Below are 18,685 nucleotides of genomic sequence, written 5' to 3' on the forward strand. Positions count from 1 at the left end.
AATAAAACCAGCTCTCACGCCAGCCAGCCAGCCAGCCAGCCAGCCCGGCCAGAGGAGGGGGCAGGAAAGGGTGGAGGGCGCAAGGACAGGCAGGCAGACCAGTTGCCTCGGTTTCTGTTCCACTGGGGAGGGGGAGACCAACAAAAGAGGAAAATGGAGGAAAAGCAGACAAGATGGTCAGAGATGTCAGGAGGGGAGAGATCAGATAGGAATGGTGTGTGTGTGTGTCTGCACGCCCGGCCAGTGGAGGTGTAAGAGTAGGTAGGTTGAGAGAAACAGGCAAGGCAACAGGGGTGGTCACAGTGGAGAAGGCAGGGGCAGCCTCTGGTCAGGAACGTGACAGAGATGGGGGGGGCACACAGACAAAGGGGACCCTGTGGGCTGGGGCAGGGGGTCGACTTGAAAGGCCATGAAATATTAACGAGCCCAGGCCAGTGAGTGACAGAGGTCACAGAATTCAGAAGACCAGCCAGTAAGCAATAGGGGAGCCTGAGGCTTAGAGAAGCCCCCACCTCTGTCACAGCCTGTCCACAGAGGACATGCAGAGGGCGGGAGGGGCCACAGGGACAGGGAACAGGAAGGAGAACACTGCAGTTCCCTCTCCCTTCAGGCTGAGCCAGGCACAGGCAGCCCTTCCAGAGCGGCCAGCCACCCTAGTGAGGAAGCCAGGAGGCCAGTCAGCACAGCGGCTGCCATGGGTGACTCCTGGGGGAGGAGGGCTAGACTCCCCTTCCCAGGGGGGGGAAAAAAGGTCCAGCCAAGCCACCACTTTCCACAGTGACCAGTGACCAGCAGGGAAGAAAGGCTCTGTCTCAGAGCTCAGCTGAGCCAGCAGGCCATTCCCTGGCCCCATTACCAGCCTCACGACCTTGGCCAGTCCCTTGCGAGGCCTCTGTGTCTGCGGTTCCCCCCACACCAGGCTTATTGTAAAGAAAGAAGGGAACAAAAACATGTGCTGAGCCTGCTGGAGCTAAGCACCCCACTGTCCTAGAGGGGGCCTTCTGACCTTCTGAGGCCCTGAAGCCGGTCCTATCCGTCCACTTTACAGACGGGGAAAATAAAGTCACCAGTGGGGAGAGTGCCGAAGCCAAGGTCACGTACCTGGTTATTAGAGAAACGTGGTTGTTTTTCTTTTTTCCCCTCCCCCAATTCACTGGAAATCGTTAACACTATAAACGCCCACTTATAAACCTTTACTCCTAACAGAGGCACCCAGATTTCTGAGTTCAAGGTTTGGTCTACATAGTGAATTTCAGGACAGCCAAGGCTATAGAGAGAGACACTGTCTCAAAAAATGAAAACCAAAGCCAACTTCTGTTTATCGCTGACTAAATGAGGCCCTCCCCTCACGCTGAGTTCTTGTATTCAATCTGAAACTGGTCTTACGAGGTAGCCACTTACTGTCCCATCTTAGTGCTAAGGAAACAGGTTGGTGGTAGAGATGACACTTGTCCATATGTCACCGTGAGCCACACAGGGGCCAGGATTCATAGCCAGGTCTGATGAGCTCTCTTGAATCCTGCCATTCATGTGCACTTGTCTGGGTGGAGTCCAGGGGAGGTAGTACGGGGATCCATTAGAAGGCCTGGGCAGTCTCCGGTGCCTCTAAAAGTATTACGGCTTGAAACAGACATAAGGAAAAGATAAAAAGAAGGCTATGGCTGAAGTACTGGTGCATGCTTGTAAATCCCAGCACACCGGAAGGCAGAGTTCGCAGGAAGAAGGACCTCTGCAAGTCTGAGGCTGGCCTGAGCTCGCAGCAAATCCTAACTGCTGTGCTAGGTAAACTGTAACTGGGGGCAGGAGGTGAGCACACCCTATGGAGGCCACGGTCAAGGTTCAGCCTAGGGACCTGGCTCAAGGGATCTACTGCCTGTTCCACAGGTAGCCCTGCACCAGCTAAAAAAATAGCCAATTTCTGGACAGAGGGACCCTGTAGTTGGCTCAAAAGGGCTAGTGGAACCCTGTCTTGCTGGTCCCCGGGGTTCTAATTTCAGTCTCAGGGCCGGTGTGCTAGTGCTAGGAACTAATCAGCACCCCCCCACCCCCAGATTCCCCAGTGCTGGAAGAAGGGGAGATGGGATTGCCCACCACCCCCAACTCCTGCAAGCCCAGAGGGAGGCCAGCATCAAGAGGCAGGAAATGAAGAAGAATTTGCAATCTAATTGAGCTGGCGGGGGATTAGGCAGCAGAATGCAATTACAGAGGCTGGAGCAGGGCCAGGGGGACTGACACCCCAAGATGTGGCCTTGTCCAGGTGACTGGGCCCAGCTACCCTCCAAGCCAGAAGCACCCAACCAGGGGAGGGGGAAATAAGCGAGGCTTGAGGCTAGACCACTCCCCCTTAGAAGACTGTCAGAGTTACAGCTCCATGGGATGCCCAGCACCAGGAATTTTAACTGGGAATCAGCCCCTACCCCAACCCCTGGAGAATCCAGGTCAGGCCCTCGGACTCAACATGAGGTTGAGGCAGGCAGGCACTCTCACAGGCTCTGCTCCTACATGGCCATCTGCGACTGTGCTCTCAGGTAAGTCACGCACACTGACGTTTACCTGCATAGAGGCATACTCCAACCTGCAGACACACTGGGACCACAGGGACCTCTGCTGCCACCGGCTCCAGCAAAGGGGAGAAACATAAAAAAAAAAAAAAAACAAAAAAAAAAACCAGCCATGACCTTAAAATCCTTTTATTCTTATAATCACAGGCTGCCATCGCTGTGGATATGCGCTGTCACCCCGGCCCCAGCCTGTCTCCCTCCATGGCTTCCAAAATTCCCGGCAGGCAGGCAGACCGGAGGCTGCCCAGTTACTAATGGGGGGAGGGGTAAGGGACACGATGGGGACGGGGACAGCTGAGTAGAGATTTTAAGTCTCTCTGCTTCACAAACAGCAAGGGAGGGCCTCAGCAAGTCAGACCGGCAGATGCAGGACGAGAAACACAGCCACTAGCCACTGACTACTAGGTTCCCTTGAATACTCACATTACAGACACATGCCAGTCAAGGAGTGGACACTCCTAAACCTACAAGCACATATAAAGTAGATACATGCTAGGAGCTGGGAGTGGTAGGGCACACCTTTAATCCTACAAACTGGGAAGTGGAGACAGACAGATCTCTGTGAGTTCAAGGCTAACCTGGTTTACACAGTGAGTTCCAGGACAGCCAGGGCTACAAAGTAAGACCCTGTCTCAAAACAAACACATACAAATCACAAACCCTACAAAATTCCAAGTACTCAAAATCAGCACACACAGGCACACACTCTATATAGGGACACGGCAACCTTCAGACATACAATTTCAGACTCCCGTGCACGAGTATACGTATATAAGATGCATACGTGTAACAATTCATACAAAATCACACATCATTCATACAAGATCACACATTAAGACAGAGACATTCTTTTCTTCCTTTCTGAGACAGGGTTTCTCTGCATAGCTCTGGCTGTCCTGAAATTCACTCTGAAGACCAGGCTGGCCTCAAACTCATAGAGATCTGCCTGCCTCTGCCTCCCAAGCGCTAGGATCAAAGGTGTGCGCCACCAGTGCCTAGCTCAGACATATACATCCTAAACACAGACTTTGACTACATACACACACCATCCGGGTTCTCACACAGATCAACAGACACTGCGCCACACAGCCTCATCTTTGTCAGCTGGTACTGCTCTTTGGATTTTGGGGCAGATAAAGGGGCAGTCCTTCCTTACCGTCAGCAGCCCGGGAAGGTGGGCTCAGCATGGAGGGTAGGAAGGAGGAAGTAAGAGCATGCAGAGAAAACACTTTAGTGGGGTATTCTTGTTGGGCAGCAGTGCGTGAGTAACAGGGGAGGCTTTTTGTGGTCTGGTGAGTTCCAGCTATGAGTGAGAGTTTAACTATTAATATACTTAATCAAGGACACTTCACACACATGCACAGCCACACACAGCCCCAGGACGAGACCAAGTGTTAAGAGAGGAGGGGCAGGAAGACCCTTCACTCCGCCACACCTCCATACCAGGGGCAGAATGTGCGCTCCCAGAATGCCGAGGTGCTCAGCACTTACATTTCCAATTGAAGACTGAATAAATGAATTACAGGCAATGACAGTTAGGTAAGTCTGCCTCATCCATGGCCAGTTAAGTCAAAAGCTGGAGAATTAGCCATGACTTAATAAGTCACCGAGCCACACAGAATTCTAAGAGTAGGACCGGGTCTGTCCCAACTGTACCCTTCCATTTCTCTACCTCATCATGCACCCTAGGAACTCAATTGGCTTTAGCTCAGCCCAAAGTCTTCTCCCTCCTCCCGGGGACAGTCCTCCATCTCACTGCAAGCTCTCATGAGTAATTAGGTGGGACCTAAATCATGACCCCACATTCGAACGGGCGTCAATTTTACAGTTGCCAACTGGGTATCAGAAAAGAAACAGCAAAACTGAAGGGTCACCATGGAGCTCTTAGGCACACAGGCATGTGAGGGGCTTGAGCCCGGGATTCAGGCCGCTACCCTTCCCCCATGCAGCCCAGCTCAGCCCAGCCGGGTGGACATTCCAGGCCTCACGTGATAAAGGGGAGGCCATTGGTCCTCCGGTAAGTCAACAGGAGAGATAGGAGGCCCAGGCCAGGGTCACCTGCTGAGCCGGGAAAACGGGCCGAAACACACACATAAACAAGGCGCTAACAAGCCAGCCAGCCAGCCAAGGGCCTCCGTTCTGCAGGAACCTCTGCCCCACCTTAGAAAGGGGGTGACCCGGACCAGCCTCAGGCTTAGTTTGGGGCTTCCCCTAAAGAACCTAGCTCCTGCCCGGAAAGGGGCGGAGGACGGGACCTAGAGCTATCAGGGCTGACTGGGAACCCAGAAGCCAACCTCCTTCAGCTGTTCCCACCCCTCCCCGGGGCAAAATCAAACTGTCACCCCCTCCCTCCTCCCTTAGAAGAAGGACAATTTCCGTTCTGGGGAGGGGGGGTTGACAGCTGCAGAGCGGGCCACTACCCGCCCCCCCCCCCCAAGCTCCAGCTTGACTCTCATCTAAAGAACTGCTAAATCAACACCACGCAGTTACAGGCGAAGTAGCCGAGGACAGTCTCCTGGTCCTGCTCTCAAAAAAGAAAAAAAGGGGATGGGAAGGATTTCCAGCTAGACCCCAGGCCACCGGAGTCCTTCCGCAAGCTTGGGCTAACAGGCGCCCCCTAACTATCGCTAGGCTCTCACACCCCGAACCCCGCGGGCGGGGGCAGCTGAGGTGGCGCCGGGCGTTCAAACCGCGCTCCAAACAAGTCCGCAGCGACCGCGCTCGCGGCCCCCGCCAGGCGGCCCCAGCGGAAAACTTGAAAGGGACTCTGTTTGCCGGCGGCCCCGGGGCGGCTCCGGCGGGGGCGGGGGCCGGCCACCACACGCCCCCTTCCCCAGCGCTTCCTGGGCAGACCCGCGAGGCAAGGGATGGGGGGGGGCTCACGGCAAAACCAAGGGCCCCGGAGAGCACGGGGGGACAAGGGCCTAATCCGCACCTCGTTCCGGGCGCCCCCAACTGAAAGACCCAACTCTCGGACCACCCAGGGTCCCGGGGAGCCCAGCAGGGTGCGGCTGCCAAACCTTCCTTCTCCCCTCTTCAGGAGACTAGGGGGAGCAAGTCTTTCCAGATGAGTCACCACAGAACCCCCCAAATCCAATGGTACCTCTTTGCAACCCACGGCACCAACCCAACTCTGCGCGCCCCATACGATTCCCCGGGGAGGATAAAAAAAAAAAAAAAAAAAAAAAAGGAGGAATTTGCTTGCTCCCTTCCGGTAGGCACCAGCACTTGTGACAGGTCCCCCTACTTTAAAAACGGGGTCCCTCTCTTTCTACGGAACCTATATATAAACAAAGCCGGGCGCACCCCGCGCTCCCCGCCGGAAAACAGCCCATTCCGGGCGAGGACAACTTCCCCCAGTAAGAAAATTAACACATTCCTCTCGCGGCGGTTCAGCCCCCGGCTCCAGGGACGCGAAAGGGAGGGGGCTCGGGCGGGACTTCGGGGGTAAATTCGGGGCCAGCGCGGCGTGGCAGGAGCCTGGGATGCCCGCCCCCTGCAGCCCTGCAGCCGAGGAACAACCCCCCCCTCCTGCGTCCCCGGCTTTGCACGCAGCTGGGCACACACGGAGAGGCAGCCCCAGCCTCCCCAAGGCCGCAGAGGACAGAAGAGAGGCCGGCTGGCCGCCGGAGGTGGGGGTGATACACTTTGACGGAAAGAAAAAAAAAAAAAAGGTCAAACTTGATCAGCCCGCCGGGCACCCTGCAGGCAGCGGGGGCGAGCAGCCCGAGAGAAGTGGCAGCCGCCCGTTCCAAGTCTACGGGGAGGCACGGCCACGCGTGGCCCGGAGCGCTCGGGGCAGCTCCGGTCGCCCCCGAACAGCCGGCGGGGAGCGGGCGCCGAGGCGGGGAGCGCGCGCCGCAGATCCGCCCCCGCAGGCGCAGCACCCGCCCAGCTCGGCGAGGTGAGGACCCCCGGCGCCCGCGAGCTCCGGAGATTGGGGAGCAAGCGTCCCCCGCTGGGAGAGCCTCGGCCTCGCTACTCGGCGCCCAGGCCGCCGTCCCCGACCCTCAAACCCCTCTTTTTGTCTGAACTCAGTGATCTGCGACCGAGGCTACTGCGGCTTGGGGAGGCTTGGATACGGCAGCGGCCACCGGGGGATCACCGGAGCTCGGTCTCCCAGGCCCCGCGGCTTAGGCTGCGGGCTTCCCCCGCCCCTCCTAGACGCCGACCCCTCCTTCCCCATCCCTGGCTCTCCGCACCTGAACTTCGGGGGAACCCGCGCCGCCAAACTTTCCGCGGACTTGCAGCGAACTCCGGCCCCGGCCGCGCACGGAGCCCCGGGGGGAGGAGAGGGAGGGAGGCGGGGAAGGGGAGGGGGCTGGCCTCCTGGGGGGGCCGGGGGAGGGCCGTGGCCCGACACCTACCGGCTCCGCGAGTCGTCCGAGCCGCCACGGTCGCCGCGAGGCCGAGGGGGAGGGGCGGGGCGGGGAGCCGCGCTCCGCTCTGGGCACCGCCGCGGTGCGCTCCGCTCCAGTCGCCCGCCGCGCCCGGGGCCAGAGCCGGAGTCGCGCCGCCGCGGCTGGCCCGAGGCGGGGAGGGGGGGGGAGCCTGCAGCACCTGCCCCTCCTCCCCCTCCCCGCGGCCCAAATTAAAAAACAACAAAAAGCAACTAATCACCCCGGAGCGCTGCGCCTCGCGGCGCGGCGGGCGGAGGACTCGGCGTGCGGCGCCCGGACTCAGCAGGCGGCGCGCATGGCTAGGCGCAGGCTGGGACTCCGGGCCGGGCTGTCGGGGGCGAGGCTCTCCTCTCCTGGCTCTGCTCGGACGCCTGCTCTCGCCGCCGCCTCTACATCCCAGCACTGGCTCCGCCGCCTCTGCCGCCGCGCCGCGCGCCCGCCCGGGCAGAAGCTCCGAACGCTGCCCGGGGGCTGCCGGCAAAACCCGGACCGGACTAGCGGCTCCCTCACCCCCCCTCCGCCTCGGATTCCCTCCCTCCTCCCGCGGCCTCCCTCCCAGAGTAGCTTTGGCCACTTGGACGCCGCAGGCTCTGAGAGCTGGAGCCGCAGCCGCTGCGCCTCCAGATCCCGGCGTCCTGGCGAGGTCCGCCCAAGCTCAGCTCCCCCGCGCGTCAGGCTTCGCCTTTTTTCCATGCAACTTTACAAATAAGTAAATAAATAAATAGCCCACCACCCCTTTGTAAGAGATGCCTGGGCATCTTAGGAGACGCACCTTCCGGGGAAAATCCGCCGACCTTCGGCTCCCTTTTCGGCTGTTCAATGGGGCATCAAGCTACAGGGACTGAGAAGGAAGGATTGGCTGCCCACCCCTCTCCCAGCTCAGGTGCTCCTTGGTCCATCGACTCTCAATTCAAAGACCGCACCCTTCCCGAAAACACTTTCCTGCATTCAGTAGACACTAATCCCACCGGAAGAAAAGAGGCAGAGTCCTGTTCCCATTTCACAGATTAAGAAACTAGTCAGAGAAAGGTCATTTTGGTTTTTTAGGAGGCAGATGTCTTGCCCAACTAGCGTCTTGCTGCTAAAGCGTGAACACTGGTGCCCTAAAGCCGTGGGCTGAACCAAGCAACAGTCAGCCCTGCTCAGGAGTAGGTGCCTGGCGGGACAGATTTGAGAATGCTTATCTTTGCACCTATTCCAACTGTGCCTCTCTCCTTTGACAAAGTCCCCTCCCTTATCTGCCCAGCTTTGGCCAACCCTACAGCTGATGTCTTAGAGAACCGTCGAATGAGCCCTGGATTCCTATCATCCTTGAGTAATAGCTATGCAGTCTTAAGGGATTTGAACGGGAGGTCGGGGGTTTCAGCAGTCAGACCTTCCGGCCAGAGAAAACACAGCCCCTAGGCCGAAGGGGGGGGGGGAGGGAGAAGTAGTGAGGTTAGGGGTGTCAGCTTGGTGCTAACTAGTACAGTCTGATATCAAGTGGAGTCCAGATAACAGGGAGTTAACTGCAGCGACCAGGGAGCCTCAGGCCCTGGACTCTATGGGAGAAGTGAAATCGCCTCCCACCGCTGCTTCCTCTCTGGTGTGGGTCTCCCTAGAGCCCGGCTAATATCCACCCTCCAAGCCATCTGTGTGTGGACTTAGGGATTTAACCCAGGTGGGGTGGGGTGGGGTGTCAAAAGGGCAGAGGTCATCTGGAATGTGTTGCCCGGCTCCCACTCCCAAATCCCCAGGCCACAAGGAGTGACTCCTAGGACTGGGGACACCTGGCCAGTCCCTTCCTACCTACTGTTAAACAACGGGTCCCTTGACGACGGAGTATTTAGCTCCCCTTAACCTTTAGCTGGTTTCTTCACAGTCACCCCAAATGAACCTGTCAGCTAGGTAAAAAGGTGCTTTCTATATGAAGTTGTTTTTATTTTTTCTGGTGTGTGTGTGTGTGTCTGTGACAGGGCCTCACTATGTAGTCCTGGCAGGTCTGAAATTCATTACATAGACCAGGCTGGCCATGGATTCAGAGATACCCACCTGCCTCTGCCTCTCAAGTGCTGGGACTAACAGTGTATGCCAACACAGCCTGCATGGAAACAGTCCTGAGACAGTGGACACACTATGCTATGCTAACCCCTAAACTGCTTAGAGAGCCTGGTCTTGCCTGCCAGGCGCTATTTAGCACAGGCTATCGCTGGTCTGTATGCTCTAGGATGTCCCAGCACTTAGCCCCCCTCATCTACTGTATGTGGGGAAGCAGAGCCATCCACTGAGCTGAGGAGGGACCTACTTCCTGGGAATGAGCAACCAGCGTGAGATCCTCACCCACCCAAGAAGTGAAAGGGCCTGCAGGTCCTTGAAGCCTCCTGCCAGCATGGAATCAAGCCCTGCACATGGGGGAAAACTCTGTGATGCCAACCTTGTCTACAAAAGTCCAGGACAGCAGGAGCTCGGTTACACAGAGAAGCTCTGTCTCAAAAAACCAGAGGGGGTGGGGGTGGGAGTGAGTTTCCTTGCCAGTGGGAGGACCTGGGTCTGGTCCCCAGAACCTGGGATTGTAAACCCAGCGTTGAAGAGGCAGAGACAGAACAACCCTAGGGTTTACCGGCCAGCCATCCTAGACTAATTAGTGAGCCCCAGGCCAAGGAGAAACCTTATCTCAGAGAAGTGGAGAGCATTCCTGAGGAGGACTCTGAGCTGTCCTCTAGTTCATACGCTCCTGTGCACCCCTGCCTCCCACCCCCACATACGCATTTAAAAAAGAAAATCTCTAAGCCAGGATCCATCAGGTCCTCGCCTTGCTGGGCACTATTTATTTGGCACAGGCAACTGTGATTAAGTACAGTTTTTTGAGACTCCCTCCCCCTCCCCCCTGCAAACTCGGAGGCCGGGTATCCCAATGGGCTGAACTTCCTCAGGGAAATGATAACATGCCAGGGCTCCTTTGATCTCAGAATCTTACCTTTTTGCACCTCAGCAGCTGGGAGATCCATATCCTTACCTGTCCAATCTACCCGGGGCTACAGAATAGTTTGCCACTGAAAATGCAATATGAACAGGAAATATCTACCTTCCACACTCTCTCCTGAGTGTGGGCACAAGAGAACACGGAGGCAGGGGGAGGCAGAAAAGACCACCCACTCTCAAGAGGGAAGGTTCTGTCCCTCAAAAAAGTTATTTTTTTAAAAAATATTTATTATGTATACAATGTTCTGCCTGCATGTACTCCTGCCCACCAGAAGAGGGCACAGATCTCATTATAGATGGTTGTGAGCCACCAGGTGGTTGCTGGGACCTTTGGAAGAGTGAACAGTGCTCTTAACCTCTGAGCCATCTCTCTAGCCCCCAAAAAAGTCATTTTTGTTTACTTTTGTTATTAAAGTGTCTACTGAGTTTTCAACCAATCAGCATTGAAGTCTACAGCACCTATGTGGAGGACAGAACCTCACCCTTCTCTAATAGCCACCTGCTCTACCTTCCAAAGGGGTAATGAGGCAATCTAGGACCCTAGATTATTGTGTTCCTGTCCACACTCACCCAATACTGGGTGTGTGTGGCTCTCTGCCCTCTCTGTCCTTTCCTTCCCTCTCTCTTCCTCCTCACACCTCCGGGCTACTCCAGCCTAATCATGTCCCCTTGAATCTCACAGATAATATTTATCATGGGCATTTATTTTTGTTTGTTTGTTTGTTTTGTCCTGGACTTTGTAGACCAGGCTGGCCTTGAACTCAACTCACAGCAATCTGCATACCTCTTCCTCCCTGAGAGCTGGGATTAAAGGTGTGCCCTCCCCCCCCCCCAACAAGCCCTGCTATCTCTGGCATTTATTAAGGCCTTACCTCTCTCATTTTTTTTTTCCTCAATATTATCTCCATTTCTCAGATGAAGAAACCCGAATAGGTGATACCAAAGTTGTTCTCTATCCCTGAGATTTGCTGCTCTGAGGCTTCTGGCACAGCCTCATTGTGGGGCCCATATGCTTCATGTCCCACAGTGACTCCCCCAGCCCATAGGAAAGGCTATGGTTTCTAAAGCTTTACACACACTTCCTTCTGTGTGGAGAGGCGGATTCAAGAAGGTCCTGTTTTAGACGCAGTGCACCCTGACTGAGAGGCCTTTCTAGCTGTCTCTCCCAGCCTGAGTTTGGGCCATCCGTACAAGTTCAGCATTCATGTTTGTGATACTTGGGCTGATACAGGGGTTCAGTCTCTGCTAGTTTCTCTACCCCCACCCCCTTATTTACCTTAAAATTTAGCTGGGCAGTGGTGTTACATACATACCTTTAATCCCAGCACTCAGGAGGCAGAGGAAGGTGGATCTCTGTGAGTTCGGGGCCAGCCTGGCCTACAGATCAAGTTCCAAACAACTAAGGTTACACTAAACAAAACAACAAAATTCTATTTTAGCTGGGCGTGGTGGTGCACACCTTTAATCCCAGCACTCGGGAGACAGAGGCAGGCAGATTGCTGAGACTTCAAGGCCAGCCTGGTCTATAAAGCAAGTACAGGACAGCCAAGGCTAAACAGAGAAACACTATCTCAAAAAGCCAAAATAAATAAATAAATAAAATAAGATTATTTTCTATCTATGGATGTTTTGTTTGCATGTATGTACTTCGGGTGTGAGAGGCCAGAAGAGGGTGTCAGATCCTGTGGAACTGGAGTTACAGATGGATGGTTGTGGGCCACCATTTGAGTGCTGGGAATCAAATTCAGGTCCTCTGGAAGAACAGTTAGTTCTTTTAGCCTCTGAGCCATCTCTCCAGCCCCCTAACCTTTACTTTCTTTGTATTAGTGCCTGCAAGGCTCTAAACCACATGCATGCAGTTCCTGTGGAGGCCAGAAGAGGGCACCAGATCCCCTGGGACTGGAGTTACACGTGGATGTCAGCTGTTATGTGGGTGTTGGGAATTAAACCCCAGTCCTCTGGACGAGTGCTCTTAACTGCCGAGCCGTCTCTCCAGTCCCACGAGGTACCGTTTGTGAGGTGTATGTACCGTACACCTACACGATGGCCTGGTTTTGACCAGTCATCTCTCATAAGGCCACTCTGGTCACATCACATAGAAACAGGTGTTTTTTTTTCTCTTTTGGCTGGGCTGGGGATGAGATTTACTAGCATTAGTCAAGTATTCAACTACTGAGTTGCAGCCCCAGAAATAGATTTTTTTTTTTTTTTGTTCGTTTGGCTGTATTGATTCATCTACCACCCATGAAGATTCTTTGAAGGTAAGGGAGCGTCTCCCACAATCCCAGCCCTCATGTGTACATCATTCTAAGTGAGAGCTTATGAAGAGTCAGGCAGCAAGCTAACTGCTTTGCGTGTACATATTTAATCCCTGCGTTCAGTTTTACAAAGCAGCAAGCCAGGTTCTCAGCCCAACCTTATCCGAGGTATTCCCCCAAATTGCAAACGCCTATCACTAGCTAACTAGTAGCTGGAAGTGTCTGGATGTAGGAGTGAGTCTCCTGTCAAGATGTCCCGTTCAGAACTTTGCCTAATGTCAACCCCTCTGGGACTTAATTCCTCCACCTGCATCACAAAAGATGGGAGCAAGGGCGTTGCAAGCTTGCCCACTGGGGTAGAATAGACTTTAATGAAGGCCACTCTGGGCTGTGATTGCAGCCAAAAACCCAACACAGGCAAAGGAAGAGAAGTGTTTAAAAGCCATTTATGGACTTGGGCTTTTGGGGTCTCAAATCATCACACTGATCACTCAACTTCAGGGTGTGGACCTGTCACCCGGGGAAGTAAAGCCAAAGGGAAAGGTCTAACAGGACAGCCCTGTTTCCCTCGTGGTCCAGACTTACTCCAGTAAAATCAGGGGTGGTTCACCCCCCTACACACACACACACACCTGAAAAAAATAAAAGGGGAAGAAGCAGAAAATCAGGGGTCCTGCAGCCCCAGGACAGAAGAGCCCTGGAGGCGGACAGCAGCCAGGCTCCCCCAGCCACGCACACAGTTAATGTACAAGTGCAAATAACCACAGACACAGCTCTACATTCCTCCCAGGAACAAGGGGTTGAGCCTATATGTCTGTAGAGGGGGGAGGGGAAAGGGGACAGTCTGGGAGCTGTCATGCCCCTGACAGCATGTATCCCTTGGCTTCTCCCTGAGCACGATCATGAGTCAACTATCTAGGACTGAGTGCTCACACAGGCCAAGCTGTGTCTCCAGGGCTCCCGGGTCAGGAAGGCAGAACTGAAGGAGGGGGAGGGGAGGATGCCCTGGGCACTGAGAAGCCAACTGGGTCTTTCTAGGTTCTGGTGAAGGCCTGCAGGCTAGGGTGGAGGGGCAAGGAGGAAAGCCTACTGCAGGTGACAGTGGGATTCCTCTCTCAGACAGGGCCAAAGAGGGTAAAACGGTGGTGTTTGAAGCCCTCCACACTGAGGGCTCTGACAACTACCAGCCTCTCATTAGACAAGGGGCTCAAAGACCCATCCACCACCCCTACACCGTCTTCCTCTTCGGACTCCAGAGAAGGGGGTGCTCGGGTTGTGCCTGGGGTGGGGTCTGGATGAACCGCTCTTTGAACTGGTGGGACTGGTTCTGTGTCTAGCCACCAGGGCAGTCACGGGTTGCCTGCTGGGCCAGGGAGAGAGGCCTCAGTAAGGGGCCTCTTGTAAATTGTTAACTCCCACAGTCACCACTCAGTCCCTTGGTCCCCACCCCCAGTCATGACTCTGGCCCTGAGTTCTCACCCACGGGCTAGAAGTCAGAGGTCAGAGGCAGAGGTCGCAGCACCTGGGCAAGTCCTTCCCCCAACTCTCGGAGGGAGGGGAAGTTTCCCTAAGGATAGCCCTTCTAAATTCTGAGAGCTGTCACTCCGGTCCACCCTCCGGCCTTCCTGTTTGCAGCCCTGACCTTTGTCTCTGAGGAACTCTGAGTGGGCCTCAAGACAACCCCTGGGCAAGTCCTAGCCCCACCAGCCCCACCTACTCAAAGGAGTGCTGAGGCTAGATAATGAACGGGATGAAGAAAACCAGCACTTGCCTGGGATAAGCCTCTAAGCATCATTCCAGCTCTAAGGAAAGCAGTAATAGCTGCCTTTTTTGTTTTGTTTTTTGTTTTCCCAAAAAAGAATTTCTCTGTGTAGTACTGAAATTCACTTTGTAGACCAGGCTGGCCTCCAACTCACATTGATCTGCCTGCCTCTCCCTCCTTGAGTGCTGGAAATGGCTGCCTTTTTTCTTTTTCTTTCTTTTTTTTTTTTTTTTTTTTTTTTGAGGCATTTTTAAGGAAACTTTTAACCTGTTTGGTAGGTAATTTCAATTAATTAATTAATTATGGGGCTGGTGTGGAACTCACAGAAAGCCCCCCGCCTCAGCATCCAGAATGCTGGGATTAAAGCATACTTTATGATTCTTAAAGATCTGTATGAATGTTTTGCCTGCATGTATGTCTGTGTACCACGTGTGTGCCTGGTCCCTAAAGAGGCCAGAAGAGGGCATTGGGTCCCCTGGAACTGGAGTTATGGTTGGCTGTGACTGAACCCAGGTTCTCTGCAAAAAGCAGGTGTTCTTAACCCCTGAGCCATCTCTCCGCTCTTATTATTTATTTATGTGTGTGTCTAAGTAAGCTGGTGCCTGCAGAGGCCACAAGAGGGCATCAGATGCTCCGGAGCTGGAGCGACAGGTGTTCAGGGGTCAGCAGCCTCTTCGTGTGGGTGCAGAAAGTGAACAGTGGTTTCTGGAAGAACAGGAAGCACCCTTAATCTGTCTCTCCAGCCCCTGCTAGGATTTTGATCCTAGAAGGAGTCTAGTTCATTTCCTATTCTGAAGCTAAAAGTGAGAAGCTATAATAAACCCTTTATCTCAGGTATAATGGTGCTGGGAGTTTCTGAGGTGGGAATAGATAGTGGACATATCTAGGCAAAAACCCATCAATATTTCCCATGTCTCTGAGAGCTTCTCTTCAGCACACCCTCCAGCTCTACCTCCATTCCCAAGAGGCCTTTTCTGGACAAGCCAAGGAAGGATTGATGGCATGGCTACCATCCTTTTGCTAGAGGTGTCTTAGAAACACAGGAGACAAAAAGAAGGAAGGAAGGAAGGAAAGAAGGAAGGAGAGAAAAAGAAAGAAAGAGATCAACTTTTTATCTATCGAGATTGTAGATTTAGAAAAGATTCATAACTGAAATTATTCCCTAAGGAAATATAAAAAGTTACTTACGGCATGGCTAAATTGGGCATACTTCAATCAGGGGCTGTTGAGAAGTCATTAAAATACACACAATGATCTACACGAGCTCTGTCAGGAGTGCTGGCCACTACTCTAGCTAGAAAGGGCATCTGCTTCTGGGCTGTCTTGGCTCCAATCCAGAGCTCGGGAGAGCAGGAAGAACCTCTACCTGCTTGGCACCAGCAGCTATTGTCCAGAGACGCAGAAATTCTAGCAAGGGAAAGCAAAACAGAAAAAAAGGCCATCCTATTGTTGCAGGTTTTTTCTCCAATAGTGTAATAGGGAGCTGCAGCGTGAGGACTGTTTTTCTTGTCAAACACTGAAGAAGGGGTGTGGTGGCATACCCCCTTCAATCTCAGCATTCAGGAGACGGATGCAGGCAGGTTTCTATGAGTTCTGGGCCAGCCAAGGTTACACAGTGAGACCCTGCCTCAAAATAGATAAATAAACAAACAAACAAACAAATAAATAAATAAAGCAAAGGGCTGGAGGGATGGCTCTGCAGTTCAGAAGAGAAGACCAGAGTTTGGCTGCAGGCACTCTCCTGGTGGCTCTCAGTCTTCTGTGACTCCAGTTCCAGGGGATCTGACATTCCTGGTCTCCATGGGCACAGTCAGGGGTACAAACATACATATATATACACACACAACACCTTTAATCCCAGCACTGAGGTAGCAGAGGCAGGAGAATCTCTGAATTTATGGCCAGCATAATTGGCCTACATAGCAAGATCCAGATCAGCAAGGACCACATAATGGGGACCCTGCTTCAAAAAACCCAACAAAAACAGCTCAAAGGACTGGAGAGATGGCTCAGAGGTTAAGAACACTGGCTGTTGCTTCAAAGGTCCTGAGTTCAATTCTCAGCAACCACATGGTGGCTCACAACCATCTATAATGAGATCTGGGGCCCTCTTCTGGTGTGCAGGCACACATGCAGGCAGAATACTGTATAAATAAAAAAATAAATACTGTATAAAAAACAAACAAACAAAAACCTAAAGAGGGGCTCCACTTTTCATGACCTCTAGTCCTTCCCCCTATTTTTCTGGTGAGCCTAAGGAAGTGAGCACCCTATTTGGATATTGGGAAAACACTAAAATTATTTGTGTAAGACTCATTTAGAGATGGCTCAGTGGTTAAGTGCACTGGCTCTTCCAGAGGACTCATCTTCAGTTCTCAGCACCACACGGCAGCTCGCAAGTGTTAGTAACTCCAGTTCAAGGGGATCTGCCACCCTCACACAGACACACATGCAGGAAAAACATGCTCATGAAATAGAAATATTTATTTATAGATGTGTGCCTAGAGCATGTCTGTTTCCTGTGCACACAGAGGCCTGGAGGGCGTTAGATCTCCTGGCACAGGTGGATGCTGGCAATTGAACTTGGGCCCTCTGCAAGAGCAGAAAATCCTTTTTTTTTTTAAATATATATTTTATTTATTTATTATGTATACAATGTTCTATCTGCATATACACTTGCACGCCAGAAGAGGACACTGGATCTTATTATAGATGGTTGTGAACCACTATGTGGTTGCTGGGAATTGAACTCAGGACCTCTGGAAGAGCAGGCAGTACTCTTAACCTCTGAGCCATCTCTCCAGCCCCTGGAAAATGCTCTTAACCACTGAGTCATCCTTCCAGCCCCATTCCACTTAGTTTGACAGGCAAGGTCTCCTTATGTAGCCGTGGTGACTTGTTGTTTTGGGTTTTTTATTTTTTTAGTTTGTTCATTTGTTTGTTTGAGACAGGGTTTCTCTGTGTAGCCTGGACTGTCCTGGACTCACTTTGTAAACTAGCATGGTCTTGAACTCACATCAATCCGACTCCTCTGCCTCCCCAAGTGCTGGTTCACAGGCATGTGCCACCACGAGCCACCATGCCTGGCTTCAAAGTAGTCTTAAACCTGCACCTGAGGTTCTGGCCTGGACAGTCAGACTAGTGGAGGGGTCATTCTGTTCTCCAGAACAAACAGAATGTTAACAAACAGCTGGGGAGTCTCTAAGACAAAAAGCTCTGGAGAACCCTCCCTCCCCTCACACTGCAGTCACCTCCAGGTTCTCAGATGCTAGCTAGGGTTACTAGGATCTCTCTACTGCCGCCTGTGAGCATGTTTCTGGTCCAGTCCTTACACGTCTCCATCTCCGCCAAGGGTCTGCCTCCCAATTGATGCTAATGTTTCTTAGGAGGAATGGCCCTCCACCAGGCAGGCAGATTACAAGAGAGGCCAGTGTCTGGCCAGGGGGTTGCAGTGGCACTGCCTGCCCCCATCTGCCTTAGTGGTCCCTCCTTCACTGCCTAATCATCAGGGGAGGCAAGAAACCCCGAGCTAGATGGTGGTAGCTAGGCTGCCTTGTGGGTGACCTGGACGCCGCTGCTGCTTAGCCTTCTCACTGATTACAAAGCTATCACTCACCTTCCGGCCAAGCTCTTCCTTTCCCTGGGACTCTGAATCCTGGGATCTCCATGGATTTCCTTTAACATTATTTTTAGCCCTGGCTACCCTTGAACTCACTCTGTAGACCAGGCTGGCCTTGAACTCACAAAGATCAGCCTGCCTCTGGGCACCACCACCAACTTGACAATAAAGATTTTATTTTTTTTTTTTAATTTTAAAATGCAGTTGTTTTACTGCTGTTTATGGATTCTCCAGAGAAAATGACCCCCTTATGGCTTATACAGACATCCCATCGCGTTGTGGTGTCCCTGGATCTCTTAGGAGCACATCCAGGGCAGGAGGCATTCACTGTCTTTGCCTGCCCAATGGCCTCTTCTCTAGCAGTGCTGCCATTTAAGATGCTCTTGTCGCCGTCATGGCAGACACCGTTGGATGGACCGCCTACACTTGCCTCTGTCTTCTTCCTTAACTCCTGCTTTGGAAGCCCACTGGATCTTTCCGGCATTGATACTGCCACGCGTCCCCTCTAGGCACCTTACTTCTTCCTGGTTCCTGACCAAGGGTAGAATGGCTTCTCTTCCCTTCTCTTAGCTAAAACAAAGCCAGGAAACTTCCCCTTGTAGCAGAGTATGGCAGCAGGTAGGCAGGCATGGTGCTGAAGCAGTAGCTGAGAGCTCACGTCTTTATCCATAAAACAGATCCATCTTTATTTTGAATTAGGTGTATATCTGTGTTTGTGCATGTGTACACTTAAGTTCAGTGCCTAAGGAGGCCAGAAGATGGCGTTGGGGAGTTAGTAACTGAAGTGCCTATCGAGGTCAGAAGAGGGCATCAGATGCCCTTGAACTGGAGTTCCAGATGGCTGTGAGCCACCCTGAGTGCTGGGAATCAAACCCAGGTCCTCTGAAAGAGCAGTAAGTAACCACTGAGCCATCTCTTCCCCACCTCCACCCCCTCCCAAATTGTCTTAATCTCATGTCAATGCCCATCTCCATGCAGTCTTATACACCCAGGCAACAAGGGCACCTGTTGACTTTTATCCTGAGATATCTGTCAGATGAAGAGCTCTTCTCTGGGACTAAGGACACACCTCAGACTAGGACAGGAACGATGATTTAGAAGTGGATTCCGCACAAGTAAGGACT

General features: G+C 53.0%; 1 protein-coding gene across 4 annotated transcripts in view; it reads right to left on the reverse strand.

The window, feature by feature from the left end:
* The window catches only part of Cxxc5 (CXXC finger protein 5), a 31,029-nt gene extending 23,648 nt beyond the window's left edge, over window positions 1-7,381 (reverse strand). The window contains exon 1 of one of the 4 annotated variants that reach the window (XM_021646454.2): window positions 7,182-7,381. The gene's annotated coding sequence lies outside the window, so the exon portion shown is untranslated. Of the gene's footprint in view, window positions 1-1,401; window positions 1,731-6,763; window positions 6,880-6,928 lie in introns of those variants that run through there. The other 3 variants (XM_021646451.2, XM_021646452.2, XM_021646455.2) reach the window with 3 other exon arrangements.
* Between the last annotated feature and the right edge of the window lie 11,304 nt (window positions 7,382-18,685).

This window comes from Meriones unguiculatus, chromosome 2, assembly GCF_030254825.1.
Source record: "Meriones unguiculatus strain TT.TT164.6M chromosome 2, Bangor_MerUng_6.1, whole genome shotgun sequence".
Classification (NCBI taxonomy): domain Eukaryota; kingdom Metazoa; phylum Chordata; class Mammalia; order Rodentia; family Muridae; genus Meriones; species Meriones unguiculatus.